This window comes from Symphalangus syndactylus, chromosome 7, assembly GCF_028878055.3.
Source record: "Symphalangus syndactylus isolate Jambi chromosome 7, NHGRI_mSymSyn1-v2.1_pri, whole genome shotgun sequence".
Taxonomy (NCBI): domain Eukaryota; kingdom Metazoa; phylum Chordata; class Mammalia; order Primates; family Hylobatidae; genus Symphalangus; species Symphalangus syndactylus.
Window position 1 is genome coordinate 77,060,198 of NC_072429.2, and position 12,228 is coordinate 77,072,425.

Sequence of the window (12,228 nt, forward strand, 5' to 3'; positions counted from 1 at the left end):
GCCTGTAATCCCAGCCCTTTGGGAGGCCAAGGTGGGTAGATCGCGAGGTCAGTAGTTCAAGACCAGCCTGGCCAACGTGGTGAAACCCCATCTCTACTAAAAATACAAAAAAAAAAAAAATTAGCCAGGTGTGGTGGCACATGCCTGTAATCTCAGTTACTTGGGAGGCTGAGGCAGGAGAATCGCTTGAACCCGGAGGCGGAGCTTGCAGTGAGCCGAGATCATGCCACTGCACTCCAGCCTGGGCAACAGAGCAAGACTCTGTCTTAGAAAAAAACAAACAAACAAATCATATATCACATATGTCAAGATGTACATAAGAAACAAATTTCTTCAAATATTTTATGAATATGGAAAATCAAAAGAGAAAAGCCAGGATTATAAGACTGAACTGCAGTATTTTCTAGTATAAAACATGACATTGGCTAAGTTCTTTTTTTTTAGGTGAAGTTATTTTTTAATAGTTTTGTCTTTTAGCTCTTATACAAGAGGAAAAGTAATTTATAAACTATAATTACAGTATACACTATAATTACATACAAATTCATTACAGCCCTCTGAATTTGAATATGTTTTATCTTTACAGTGAATTTCATGCTTTATCTTTACAGTGAGTTTTATGCTTTCATATCTTTTCATGTTTTTAGTGTCTTTTTCTTTCTCTATTTTTAAACATTTATTTTAAGTCCAGGGGTACAAGTACAGGTTTCTTACATAGGTAAACTTGTGTTACGGGTTTTTTTTGTATAGATTATTTCATCACCCAGGTATTAAGCCTAGTATCCATTAATTGTTTTTTGATCCTCTCCCTCTTCCTACCCTCCATCCTCCAAAAAGCCCCGGTGTGTATTGTTCCCCTGTATGTGTCCATGTGTTCTCATCATTTAGCTGCCACTTATAAGTGAGAACATGTGGTATTTGGTTTTCTGTTCCTGTATTAGTTTGCTAAGGATAATGGCCTCCAGCTCCATCCATGTCCCTGCAAAGGACATGATCTCATTGATCTCATTCTTTTTTGTGGCTGCAAAGTGTTCCGTGGTGTATATGTACCACATTTTCTTTATCCAGTCTATTATTGATGGTCATTTAGGTTGATTCCATGTCTTTGCCATTGTGAATAGTGCCGCAGTGAACATACATGTGCATGTGTCTTTATAATAGGATGATTTATATTCCCTTGGGTATATGCCCAGTAATGGGACTGCTGGGTCGAATAGTATATCTCTCTTTAGGTCTTTGAGAAATTGCCATACCATCTTCCACAATGGCTGAACTGATTTACATTCCCACCAACAGTGTATAAACATTCCTTTTTCTTCACAACCTTGCCAGCATGTTATTTTTTGACTTTTTAATTATAGCCATTCTGACTGGTGTGATATGGTATTCCATATTTCTTGGAGGTTTTGTTCATTCCTTTTCATTCTTTTTTCTCTACGCTAGTCTGCCTGCCATATTTCATAAAGCTCTGAAATTCTTTCCTCTGTTTGGTCTATTCTACTATTAATACTTGTGATTGCATTACGGAATTCTTGTAGTGTGTTTTTCAGCCCTATCAGGAGGATTAAGTTCTTCTCTATACTGGCTATTTTGAACCCTTGCTGGAGAGGTAATGAGGTCAGTTGGAGGAAAGAGGGCACTCAGGCTTTTAGAGGTTTCAGCATTCTTGCTCTGATTCTTTCTCATTTCTGTGAGCTTATCTAATCTACCTTCAATGTTCGATGTTGCCTACCTTTTTTTTTTTTTTTTTTTTTTTTTTTTTTTTTTTTTTTTTTTCCCCGGCACAATTTGGCCACTTTTCCATAGGGCTGCTGTGGTTTGCTGGGGTTCCACTCCAGTCCCTAGTTGCCTTGGATTTTCTGGTAGCTGAAAGTATCACCAGTCAAGGCTGCAAAGCAGCAAAGATGGCAGCCTGCCACTTCTTCTAGGAGCTCTGGCCCAGGGAGCTTTGAACCTGTTGCAAGGTGGAACGCACCTGCAGGAGGTGGCTGGAGATTCTGGTTGGGAGGTCTTGCCCAGTCAGGAGTAAGAGGATCGGGGACCCACTTATAGAAGCAGTCTGGCCATGCTTTTGTAGAGCAGCTGCGCAGTGCTGGGATAACGCTTCACCGCCTGTTGGCTTGGGCTTTCCAAAGCCCACAGGCTGGACAGGCTCAGTACCCAAATAGCAGAGATGGCAGCCCACCCCTCCCTCTGGGACTTCTGTTCCAGGGAGTTTTCAAATCTCTGTAGGCCAGAGAACACCAGCGGGGATGGCTGGAGGCCCTGGTTGGGAGGTCTTGCCCAATAAGGAGGGATGGCTCAGGGACCTGCTTAGAGAAGCAGTCTGACCACGTGTTGGTAGAGCAATTGTGCCGTGTTGGGGGATCCCTTCTGCCCCTGATTGGTTTGGACTCTTCAAAGCCTGCAGGCTGAAAAAGGTGACTCGCCCAAATAGTGAAGATAGTGGCCTTCCCCTCTCCCTGGGAACTCTGTCCCAGGTAGGCACCACACTGCTGCTGGTGGCTGGCTGGAATTCCAAGCCAATGTGTCTTATCCTTTGAGGCACCATGGAAGTAGGGCCCACAGAGCATCGCTGCTTGGCCCCCTGGATTCAGCCTCTTTCCTAAGGGTATGCACAAGAATCTAATCTGCTTTTCTGGAGTTGCAGTTACTTTTGCCGGGAAGCCTGAAGCTGGAATATCTACAGTTCCTGGTTCACCAACATGTGCCTGAGCAGCTGCTCTGCCAAGACTCCCATATCTCTGTGTGTTAGACTGAAAACCCTGGTGGAGTGGGTTCAAGAGGGGATCTCCCAACTCGAGGTTGCAAAGATTCGTGGGAAGAGTGTGGTTTCCGGAGTCACACATTCACTCACTGCTTCTCTGGGCAGGGGAGGTTCACCTGGCTGGGTGTTGCGCCCAGGTGGGCTGTCGTCCTGCCTTTGTTTTCTATGTTCTCATGGGTCAAGTTGTTTCCTTGATTAGTCCCAATGTGAGTACTTGGATGTTTCAGCTGATGGTGCTGTATTTACTCACGCTTTTGTTCCTCTTTGTGAGAGCCACTCACATTAGCTGCTTCTAGTTGGCCATCTTGGCCACTTCCCCACTCCTTTTCTTTCGAGTTCTTAAAATACATGATGTTCTTTACATTTGTAGACTTGTATCTTCTTTAATTTCAGCATGGTTTTCTTCTATCTTTGAATTTTTAAATTACATTTTAAGTCTCTTCTTTAGAAACACTAATTACATAAAAAATGAATCGTCTATTGAACTTTTCTTTTCGTGTATGTGTGTACACACATATATATACACAAACATGCAATTTCGTTTTGTATGGTTTTTACCCATCCTGTCTTTCATATGCCTGTTTTAATGGCGTACTCATTTCTGGTTTTTATTTTAGTCTCTGTATTTCCCCTAAATCCAAAGAACATTTGTTTCTTTCTGGTTTCTTTCATACTATATTGTTTTTAGCTTTTTACATTGGTTTCTTAGAGACTTCACATTTTCCATTGTTTTCATGGATAATTAAACTTTGGTCTAGATACTTCATTTTCCTTTTGCCTATTTTGTGTTAATTCATTTGTTCATTTATTTTGCTAGTATCAGTGCATAATTTTCCTTTTAAATTTTCTGATTATTTCTGAAGGGATGCTAAAGTAGAGTAGATTATTGTTCAGCCAATATTTAACATCTAAACTCACCAAATGAGAGGATGTTTTCATTCCATATGGCTGATGTAACAAATTACCAAAAATTTGGAGGCTCAAAACAATAAAAACTTATTATCTCACATTTCTAGAGGTTCTGGGAGAGCATGCATTGTTTGCCTCTTCTATCTTCTGGTGTCTGCCAGCATTCCTTAGTGTTCCTTGGCTTGTGGCATTGTGGCTTCAGTCTCTGCCTCCATCTTCACATCACCTTCTTTGTGTGGGTGTCAAGTCTTCTCCTGCTTTTCTCTTAGAAGGAACTTGTGATAGCATTTAGGGCCCACCAAGATAATCCAAAATAAACTTATCACACCAACATTCTTAATTCAATCACATCTGTAGATTTCTTTACCTTATACATTTTCAGAGATTAGAATTTTTTATCTGGGTGGCCATTATTTAGCCTACCATAGAGAATTATGCTCCTCTGTCCACTAATGTTGAGTTTGTCCAAAAGACATGTGGTAAGAAATCGATGCTTTCTGTATAGTTTCTGTGGGTCAAGAATTTGGAAGCTGCCTAACTGGGAGCTTCTGGTTCATCTTTCATGAAGAGGCAGTCAAGATGTTGGTCATGTCTGTAGTCACCTGGACTTCATCAGGACTAGAGGATCTATTCCCTATTACCTATTCATGCAGGTATTGGCAGAATGCCTCAATTTCTCACCACATGAGCTTCTCCACAGGCTTTCTTCAATATCCTTCCAAGATAGTTGCTGACTGTCCCCCAAGTATCAATGTAAGAGAAAGCAAGGAGGAAGCCATGTCTTTTATTACATGGAAGTCACACACTGCCATTTCCACATTATTCAGTTGCCTTGCAGTGAGTCACTAATTCTTATCCACACTCAAGAGGAGGGAATTTAAGCTGTACCTCCTGTAAGGTGGAGTATCTTTGTGAGCATATGTTAAAACTCCCACACAGCTGCTCCTTCCGTCTTATGACTTAGAATGAAACACATGGAGGTAATCGAACTCAGCCAAACTGCATACCTGTGAACCTAAGGTAAGTGCATATTACTGTATGCCTCTTTCTCTTTCTGTGTGTGTATGTGTTTGTAGCAAAAACTGACTGATAGAGAACTATTGCTTTTTAGATCAACTAATTGTCCAAAAATAATGGTGGAAAAGGGCAAAGGTAATGAAATGAAACAGCTGTTCATTCTTACCCAATTTCTGGATTCTTTGTCATAGGACAGTTTTCTTCTGAATTTTTTTCATATTTTTCTTTTCAGGAGAGAAAGTCAATATGGTTCACAGTTACTCTTCATGGTCACATGTGCTAGAGCTAGCAAACAAATGTCTAATTATTGCTCATAGCTGATTGCTGCTTCCTTTCTGTTCTTTTTTCTTTGTTTTTGTAGGGCTGGTTCTAAGGATTGGAAAGTTTTGGCATAGAATATATTCAGTCTCATGTCTCTTGCTATAAGTAAAGTTGGTCCCTACAGAAATATACTTCATTACTTCATTGCTTTTTTTTTTTTTTTTTGAGATGGGGTCTGTTGCCCAGGCTGGAGTGCAGTGGCATGGTCTCAGCTCACTGCAACCTCTGCCTCCCGGGTTCAAGTGATTCTCCTGCCTCAGCTTCCTAAATAACTGGCTTCCAGGCATGCACCACCAAAGCCAGCTAATGTTTGTATTTTTAGTAGACACTGGGTTTCACCATGTTGGCCAGGCTGTCCTCAAACTCCTGACCCTAAGTAAAGTAGAAATATTTTTCATTTCTGATCATCACTATGACAACCTATTGATGGCCTTGTGCCATCTGAAGCCTTATTTAGGGGGCCTTTTAAAATGCGCTGCTTATTTTTTAGAAAATCTACTCTGTATGAAATTTGAAAAAGGCGTATATTGTTCCTGGAATTCTATCTCAATTGCTACAATTTTTACCATTTGTCAAGTAGCTTAGCAGATTATAGTATGACTTAATAGTTAATTCTTAGTTTAAATTAAAGTCATTTATTCTTTGATCAAATATTTGAGCATTTACCATGTGCCATTTATTATTAAGAATACAACAGGGATCAAAATCATACATGGCTCCTTCCCTCAAGAAGTTTATTATTTGGTGGCAAAAACATTAATCCAATAACAGCAATCAATTCCCAACTTGATAACTGTTATGAATACAAGATATATGCTGCCATGAAGCCTATACAAGAAGATTTTACTTAAAAACCTCAATGAATACTTCCCGGAGAAGGATACTTCACAAGAGATCTCAATCATAAGTTGAGGAATCCCCTAGGAAAAAGGGGGATTCAGTAGCAAACAGTATAGGTGACTACTTTGAAGAGAGAGGGAACATGGCCTGTATGTGGCTAGAAAGAAGAGAGCAAGGGAAAGTAGGAATATGGCTGAGAGAGGAAGAGACAGAATTGGTTTGACATAAAGCCAGGGCTGGAAGAGACCAAATTATGTGTGGCCTTAAGGATATTTTAAGAAGTTTTGTATCAATCCTAAAAGCAATAATTAATGTATTTCTACTTACAAACATGGGAATAGTTTTTCTAGTTTACTTTTTTCAACGATCATATTAACAGCCACATGCCGGATGGTTTGGAGAGATTCAAGAAAGTATATGGGTGAATCTTTATGAGGCTATTACATAGTCAGTGCTTAAGATAATTGTTTATTGCACTTGATGGTAAGAGAGAATCTAGAAATACATGAATAGATTTGAGAAATAGGAAGCAAATTTAATGTGATTTGAAAATAAAAATTAAGCAAGATGGACATATCAAGGGTCATTCTTGAGTTGTCTGGTGAGTACAACAAAAGAGTCAGATGCTCCTTGACTTACAATGGGTTTACATTCCAATAAGCCCATTGTAAATTCAAAAATTATAAGCCTAACTATGGTAAGCTGGTTACCATCAGTATTGTGTTGCCATTGAGATAGGAAATAGAAGAAGAGGTGGAGTGTATAAATTATGTGTTAGGTTTTAAACAGATGATGTTTGAGCTGACTTTCAAAGATTCAGGAACAGATGTCAAATAGACAAATAATAAAGCCAGAGAGTTAGAAGGAAAGCCAAGAGAATGGATCATTTTGAGGAAGTGGTAGTCCATAGTAAATGCCAATTAAAAGGTCAAGTAACTTGAGTCTTGTTCAAAATTTATCTACATAAAGAAAACAGCTAAAATAGAAAGGAAAGCTAATAATGGAATGGTAAAATAAATGATGGAAAATAAAATAAAATATTAAGCAGATATATTTGTTTTCAGGTAATGTTTATAAACAAGTGGTAAATCTATTATAAAACATTAAGAGAAAAAGGTACTATGTAGAAGCCTATATTTAAATGTGAATGCATATGTAGACACTTGAACACACTTATCTACCAGAAGCTTTTTAACTATCATTTAACTGACTTTCTGGATGATCAACAGTTTCTTTTTTTTTTTATTTTTTTTTATTTTTGTTCATATTAAATCTATCTTCTTTTTTTTATTTATTTATTTTTAATTATACTTTAGGGTTTTAGGGTACATGTGCACAATGTGCAGGTTTGTTACATATGTATCCATGTGCCATGTTGATTTCCTGCACCCACTAACTCGTCATTTAGCATTAGGTGTATCTCCTAATGCTGTCCCTCCCCCCTCCCCCCACCCCACAACAGTCCCCGGAGTGTGATGTTCCCCTTCCTGTGTCCATGAGTTCTCATTGTTCAATTCCCACCTATTAGTGAGAACATGCGGTGTTTGGTTTTTTGTCCTTGCGATAGTTTACTGAGAATGATGTTTTCCAGTTTCATCCATGTCCCTACAAAGGACACGAACTCATCATTTTTTATGGCTGCATAGTATTCCATGGTGTATATGTGCCACATTTTCTTAATCCAGTCTATCGTTGTTGGACATTTGGGTTGGTTCCAACTCTTTGCTATTGTGAATAGTGCCGCAATAAACATACGTGTGCATGTGTCTTTATAGCAGCATGATTTATAGTCCTTTGGGTATATACCCAGTAATGGGATGGCTGGGTCAAATGGTATTTCTAGTTCGAGATCCCTGAGGAATCGCCACACTGACTTCCACAATGGTTGAACTAGTTTACAGTCCCACCAACAGTGTAAAAGTGTTCCTATTTCTCCACATCCTCTCCAGCACCTGTTGTTTCCTGATTTTTTAATGATGGCCATTCTAACTGGTGTGAGATGGTATCTCACTGTGGTTTTGATTTGCATTTCAGACACTTCTCAAAAGAAGACATTTATGCAGCCAACAGACACATGAAGAAATGCTCATCATCACTGGCCATCAGAGAAATGCAACAGTTTCTATTCCTTCTGTCAAAACATATTCACTAATGCCCAGAGAACAATGAAGACTCCAAACTAGTAGTTTAGTTTCTTATGTGCTCGTGTATATTTTCTCCCACCATTTCAGTTGCTTATTGACTAAGTCAATTCCTTAACACTAAGTTATGCTTAGCATTTAATTATAATACTTAATACTATATAAATCAATAAAATATAAGTATAAAAATAGTTGTTTTGAGAACTTCTGCTCTCCCATTTGGCATATAAGAAGCTTAGAAGTTGCCAATCCATACTTAAAAGTAAAAAGCTAAACCCATTAAAAAAAATCAACAACTCTTCTTAGATCAGAGAAGTGAGGTCACAGGGCAAACCGCTGCCCTAAAGTTGGAGAGACAGAGAGGATCCCCAAATTAGAGAAACAGATAGAACCACAACTTACTGAAGCAGAGATCCATGAGCAGAAACCTCCATAGCAACCATTGTGGGGGTAGAAAAAATTAAACTGTAATTGGCAAATTGCTGAAGGCTCAGTGTGAAACAACTTTGAGAATTAAAAACTCCAAGGGTACCCAGTCATAGTGGGGGGGGGCTACATACTTTTATGAGTTTGACCTTTAGGAGCTCTATCTACTAGGTCCTCATGGTAAATATCAGATGAGAAAGTCCTCTTGTGCTTCTGGTAGGAGGAGGGGAAAAACTATTATAAAATAAGCCAGAGGTGGGAGGATCACTTGAGCCCAGAAGTTTGAGACCAGCCTGGGTAACATAGTGAGATTCTATCTTTACAAATAATTACAAAAAAATTAGCCACGCATTGTGGCACATGCTGGTGGTCCCAGCTACTCAGGTTGAAATAGGAGCATCACTTGAACCCAGGAGGTCAAGGCTGCAGTGAGCCGTGATTTATATCACTGCACTCTAGCCTGGGTGACAGTAACACCCTGTCTCAAAAAATAATAATAATTTCTAAAAAGCCAAATAGTCTGTTCTCCTTTAAAGGGCCTAACATCAAGGGAGACTATTTTACCAGAGCCTAACCTTCTGAGGTTTTATCAAAGTCTGATCTGTCTGGGGAAAAAAATACCCAACTCCAGGGTCCTCTAGTTTTTCACATGTTGGAAGGCTGCCCTGTACCACCTAAGGAGGAGAAAAAAAAGAGCAGCACTGGTAAAGTTCACGGTCCAGGTCACAGGCTCACCAAAAGACTAAGACCTAATCACAGGCTTATAGAACACATCCCCTTTTTCCACACTGTATTATGACATCACTAAAGGCCTATTTATCACAGTTTCTTTTACTCAGAACATTATAATCAGCTATGAAAAAAAAATTACAGGGCATACTAGAAGGCAAAAAACACAGTTTGAAGAGCCAGAGCAAGCATAAGGACCAGACTTATATGTGGCCATGAGGTTGGAATTATCAGAACAGAAATCTTTTTAAAAGTCTATGATTGAGGCCAGGCGCAGTGGCTCATGCCTGTAATCCCAGCACTTTGAGAGGCTAAGGCAGGCAGATCACGAGGTCAGGAGATCGAGACCATCCTGGTTAACATGGTGAAACCCCGTCTCTACTAAAAATACAAAAAATTAGCCAGGCATGGTGGCAGGCACCTGTAGTCCTAGCTACTCAGGAGGCTGAGGCAGGAGAATGGCGTGAACCCGAGAGGTGGAGGTTTCAGTGAGCCGGGATCATGCCACTGCATTCCAGCCTGGGCAACAGAGCGAGACTCCATCTCAAAAAATAAATAAATAAAGTCTATGATTAATATGCTCAGAGCTGTCAGAGCTGTAATGAAAAAACTAGACAACAGACAAGAACAGATAAAAAATGTAAGCAGAGAGATTAAAATTCTAGGAAATAATTTTAAAATGATAAAGATCAAAAACAGAAAATATGCCTTTGATGGGCTCATTAGTAGACTTCACATAGCTGAGGAAAGAATCTTGGAGTCTAATGATAGGACAACAGAAACTTCCAAAACTGAGAAGCAAAAATTAAAAAAAAAAACTGATAAAAAATAACAGAATATCTAAGAACTGTGGGACAACTACAAAAGGAGTAGCATACATGTAATGGGAATATAAAAAAGGAGAAGAGACAGAGAAAGAAAAATCAAGGGATGAAGAAAATATCTAGAAAAGAATGCAAAGTGGAGAAAAGAAACAACTTATCTATAGAAGAGCAAAGACAAGAATTACATCCAAATTCACCACAGAAATCATGCAAGCAAAAAGAGAGAGGAATGAAATATTCAAAATGTTAAGGGTAAAAAACCACTGTTTAAATTATGTACTCTGTGAATTTAGCCTTCAAAAGTGAAAGAGGAATAAAGCCTTTCTCAGACAAACAAAAATTGAGAGAATTTGTTACAAGTAAACCTGCCTTGCAAGAAATCTTAGCAGAAGCTATTCAGGAAGAAGGAAAATTACATAAGTTAGAAACATGGATCTAAATAAAGGAAGGAACAGCATCAGAGAATAAGTGAAGGTAAAATAAATACTTTCCCTTATTTTTACTTTTTTCCTTTTATTTTTAGTTGACACAATAATCGTACATATTTATGGATGACACAGTGATATTTCCATATGTGATATACAATGTGTAATGATCAAATCAGGGAAATTAGCATATCCATCCCCTCAAACATTCATCATTTCTTTCTGTTATGAACATTCAAAATCCTCTATTCTAGCTTTCTGAGCATATACAATAAATTATGGTAAACTATGTTCACCCTACAGTGCTGCAGAATGCCAGGGCTCATTCCTCCTATATAGTTATAATTTTACATCTGTTAACCAACCTCTCCTTATTGTCCCCTCCCTCCTACACTTTTGTGCCTTTAATACCCATGATTTTATTCTCTACTTCCATGAACTCAATTATGTTTTAGCTCCCACATATAAATGACAGCATGTGGTGTTTATTTTTCTGTGACTGACTGGTTTGGCTTAATATAATGTCCTCCAGGCTCATCTGTGTTGCTGTGAGTGACAGGATTTCATACTTTTTTTATACCTGAAGGTTATTTCATTGAGTATATATACTACATTTTCTTCATCCATTTGTTTGTTGATGGACACTTAATTCCATGTGTTAGCCATTGTGAATATTGCTGCAATAAACATTAAGGTACAGGTATCCCTTTAATAGACTGATTTCCTTTCCTTTGGATAACTGCTTGGTAGTGAGATTGCAGGAGCACATGCTAGTTCCATTTTTTAATTTTGTGAAGAAACTTCATACTGTTTTCAATAATGGCTGTACGGAATTCACATTCCCACCAACAGTTCTAATGGTTTCCTTTTCTCCATATCCTCATCAACACTTATCTTTTGTCTTTTTGATAATAGCCATTCTGACAGGTGTGATAGCTCATTGTGGTATTGATTTGCATTTTTTTCTGGTGATTAGTGATCTTGAGCATTTTTTCACATACTTATTGGCCATTTGTATGTTTTAGCTTCATAAATGTCTACTCACATCCTTTGCTCACTTTTTTTTTTATTATTATACTTGAAGTTCTGGGATACAGAACGTGCAGGCTTGCAACATAGGTATAGATGTGCCATGGTGGTTTGTTGCACCCATCAACCCATCATCTACATTAGGTATCTCTCTTAATGCTATCTCTCCCCTTGTCCCCCACCCTGCGACAGGCCCCGATGTGTGATGTTCCCCTCCCTGTGCCCATATGTTCTCATTGTTCAACTCTCACTTAGGAGTGAGAACATGCGGTCTTTGGTTTTCTGTTCCTGTGTTAGTTTGCTGAGAATGATGGTTTCCAGCTTCATCTATGTCCTTGCAAAAGACATGAACTCATTCTTTTTTATGGGTGCATAGTATTCCATGGTGTATATGTGCCATGTTGTCTTTATCCAGTCTAACATTGATGGGCATTTGGGTTGGTTCCAAGTCTTTGCTATTGTGAAAAGTGTTGCAATAAACATATATGTGAATGTGTCTTTATAGTAGAATGATTTAAAATCCTCTGGGTATATGGGATTGGTGGGTCAAATGGTATTTATAGTTCTAGATCCTTGAGGAATCACCACACTGTCTTCCACAATGGTTGAACTAATTTACACTCCTACAAACAGTGCAAAAACATTCCTATTTCTCCACATCCTCTCCAGCATCTGTTGTTTCTTGACTTTTTAATGATTGCCATTCTAACTGGTATAAGATTATATCTCTTTGTGGTTTTGATTTGCATTTCTCTAATGACCAGTGATGATGAACTTTTTTTGATATGTTTGTTGGCTGC

At 38.6% G+C, this 12,228-nt stretch overlaps 1 protein-coding gene and 1 long non-coding RNA gene across 5 annotated transcripts in view; both read right to left on the reverse strand.

The window, feature by feature from the left end:
- IL7 (interleukin 7) overlaps nucleotides 1–12,228 on the reverse strand; it is a 65,734-nt gene that overhangs the window by 9,029 nt on the left and 44,477 nt on the right. The gene's annotated exons all lie outside the window — the stretch shown is intronic.
- On the reverse strand, nucleotides 4,962–9,455 carry LOC134737220 (uncharacterized). Its single transcript, XR_010121900.1, has 3 exons — nucleotides 8,997–9,455; nucleotides 8,398–8,634; nucleotides 4,962–5,062 (listed from the first exon to the last, which is right to left on the reverse strand). It is a non-coding gene; the product is annotated as an uncharacterized lncRNA (long non-coding RNA).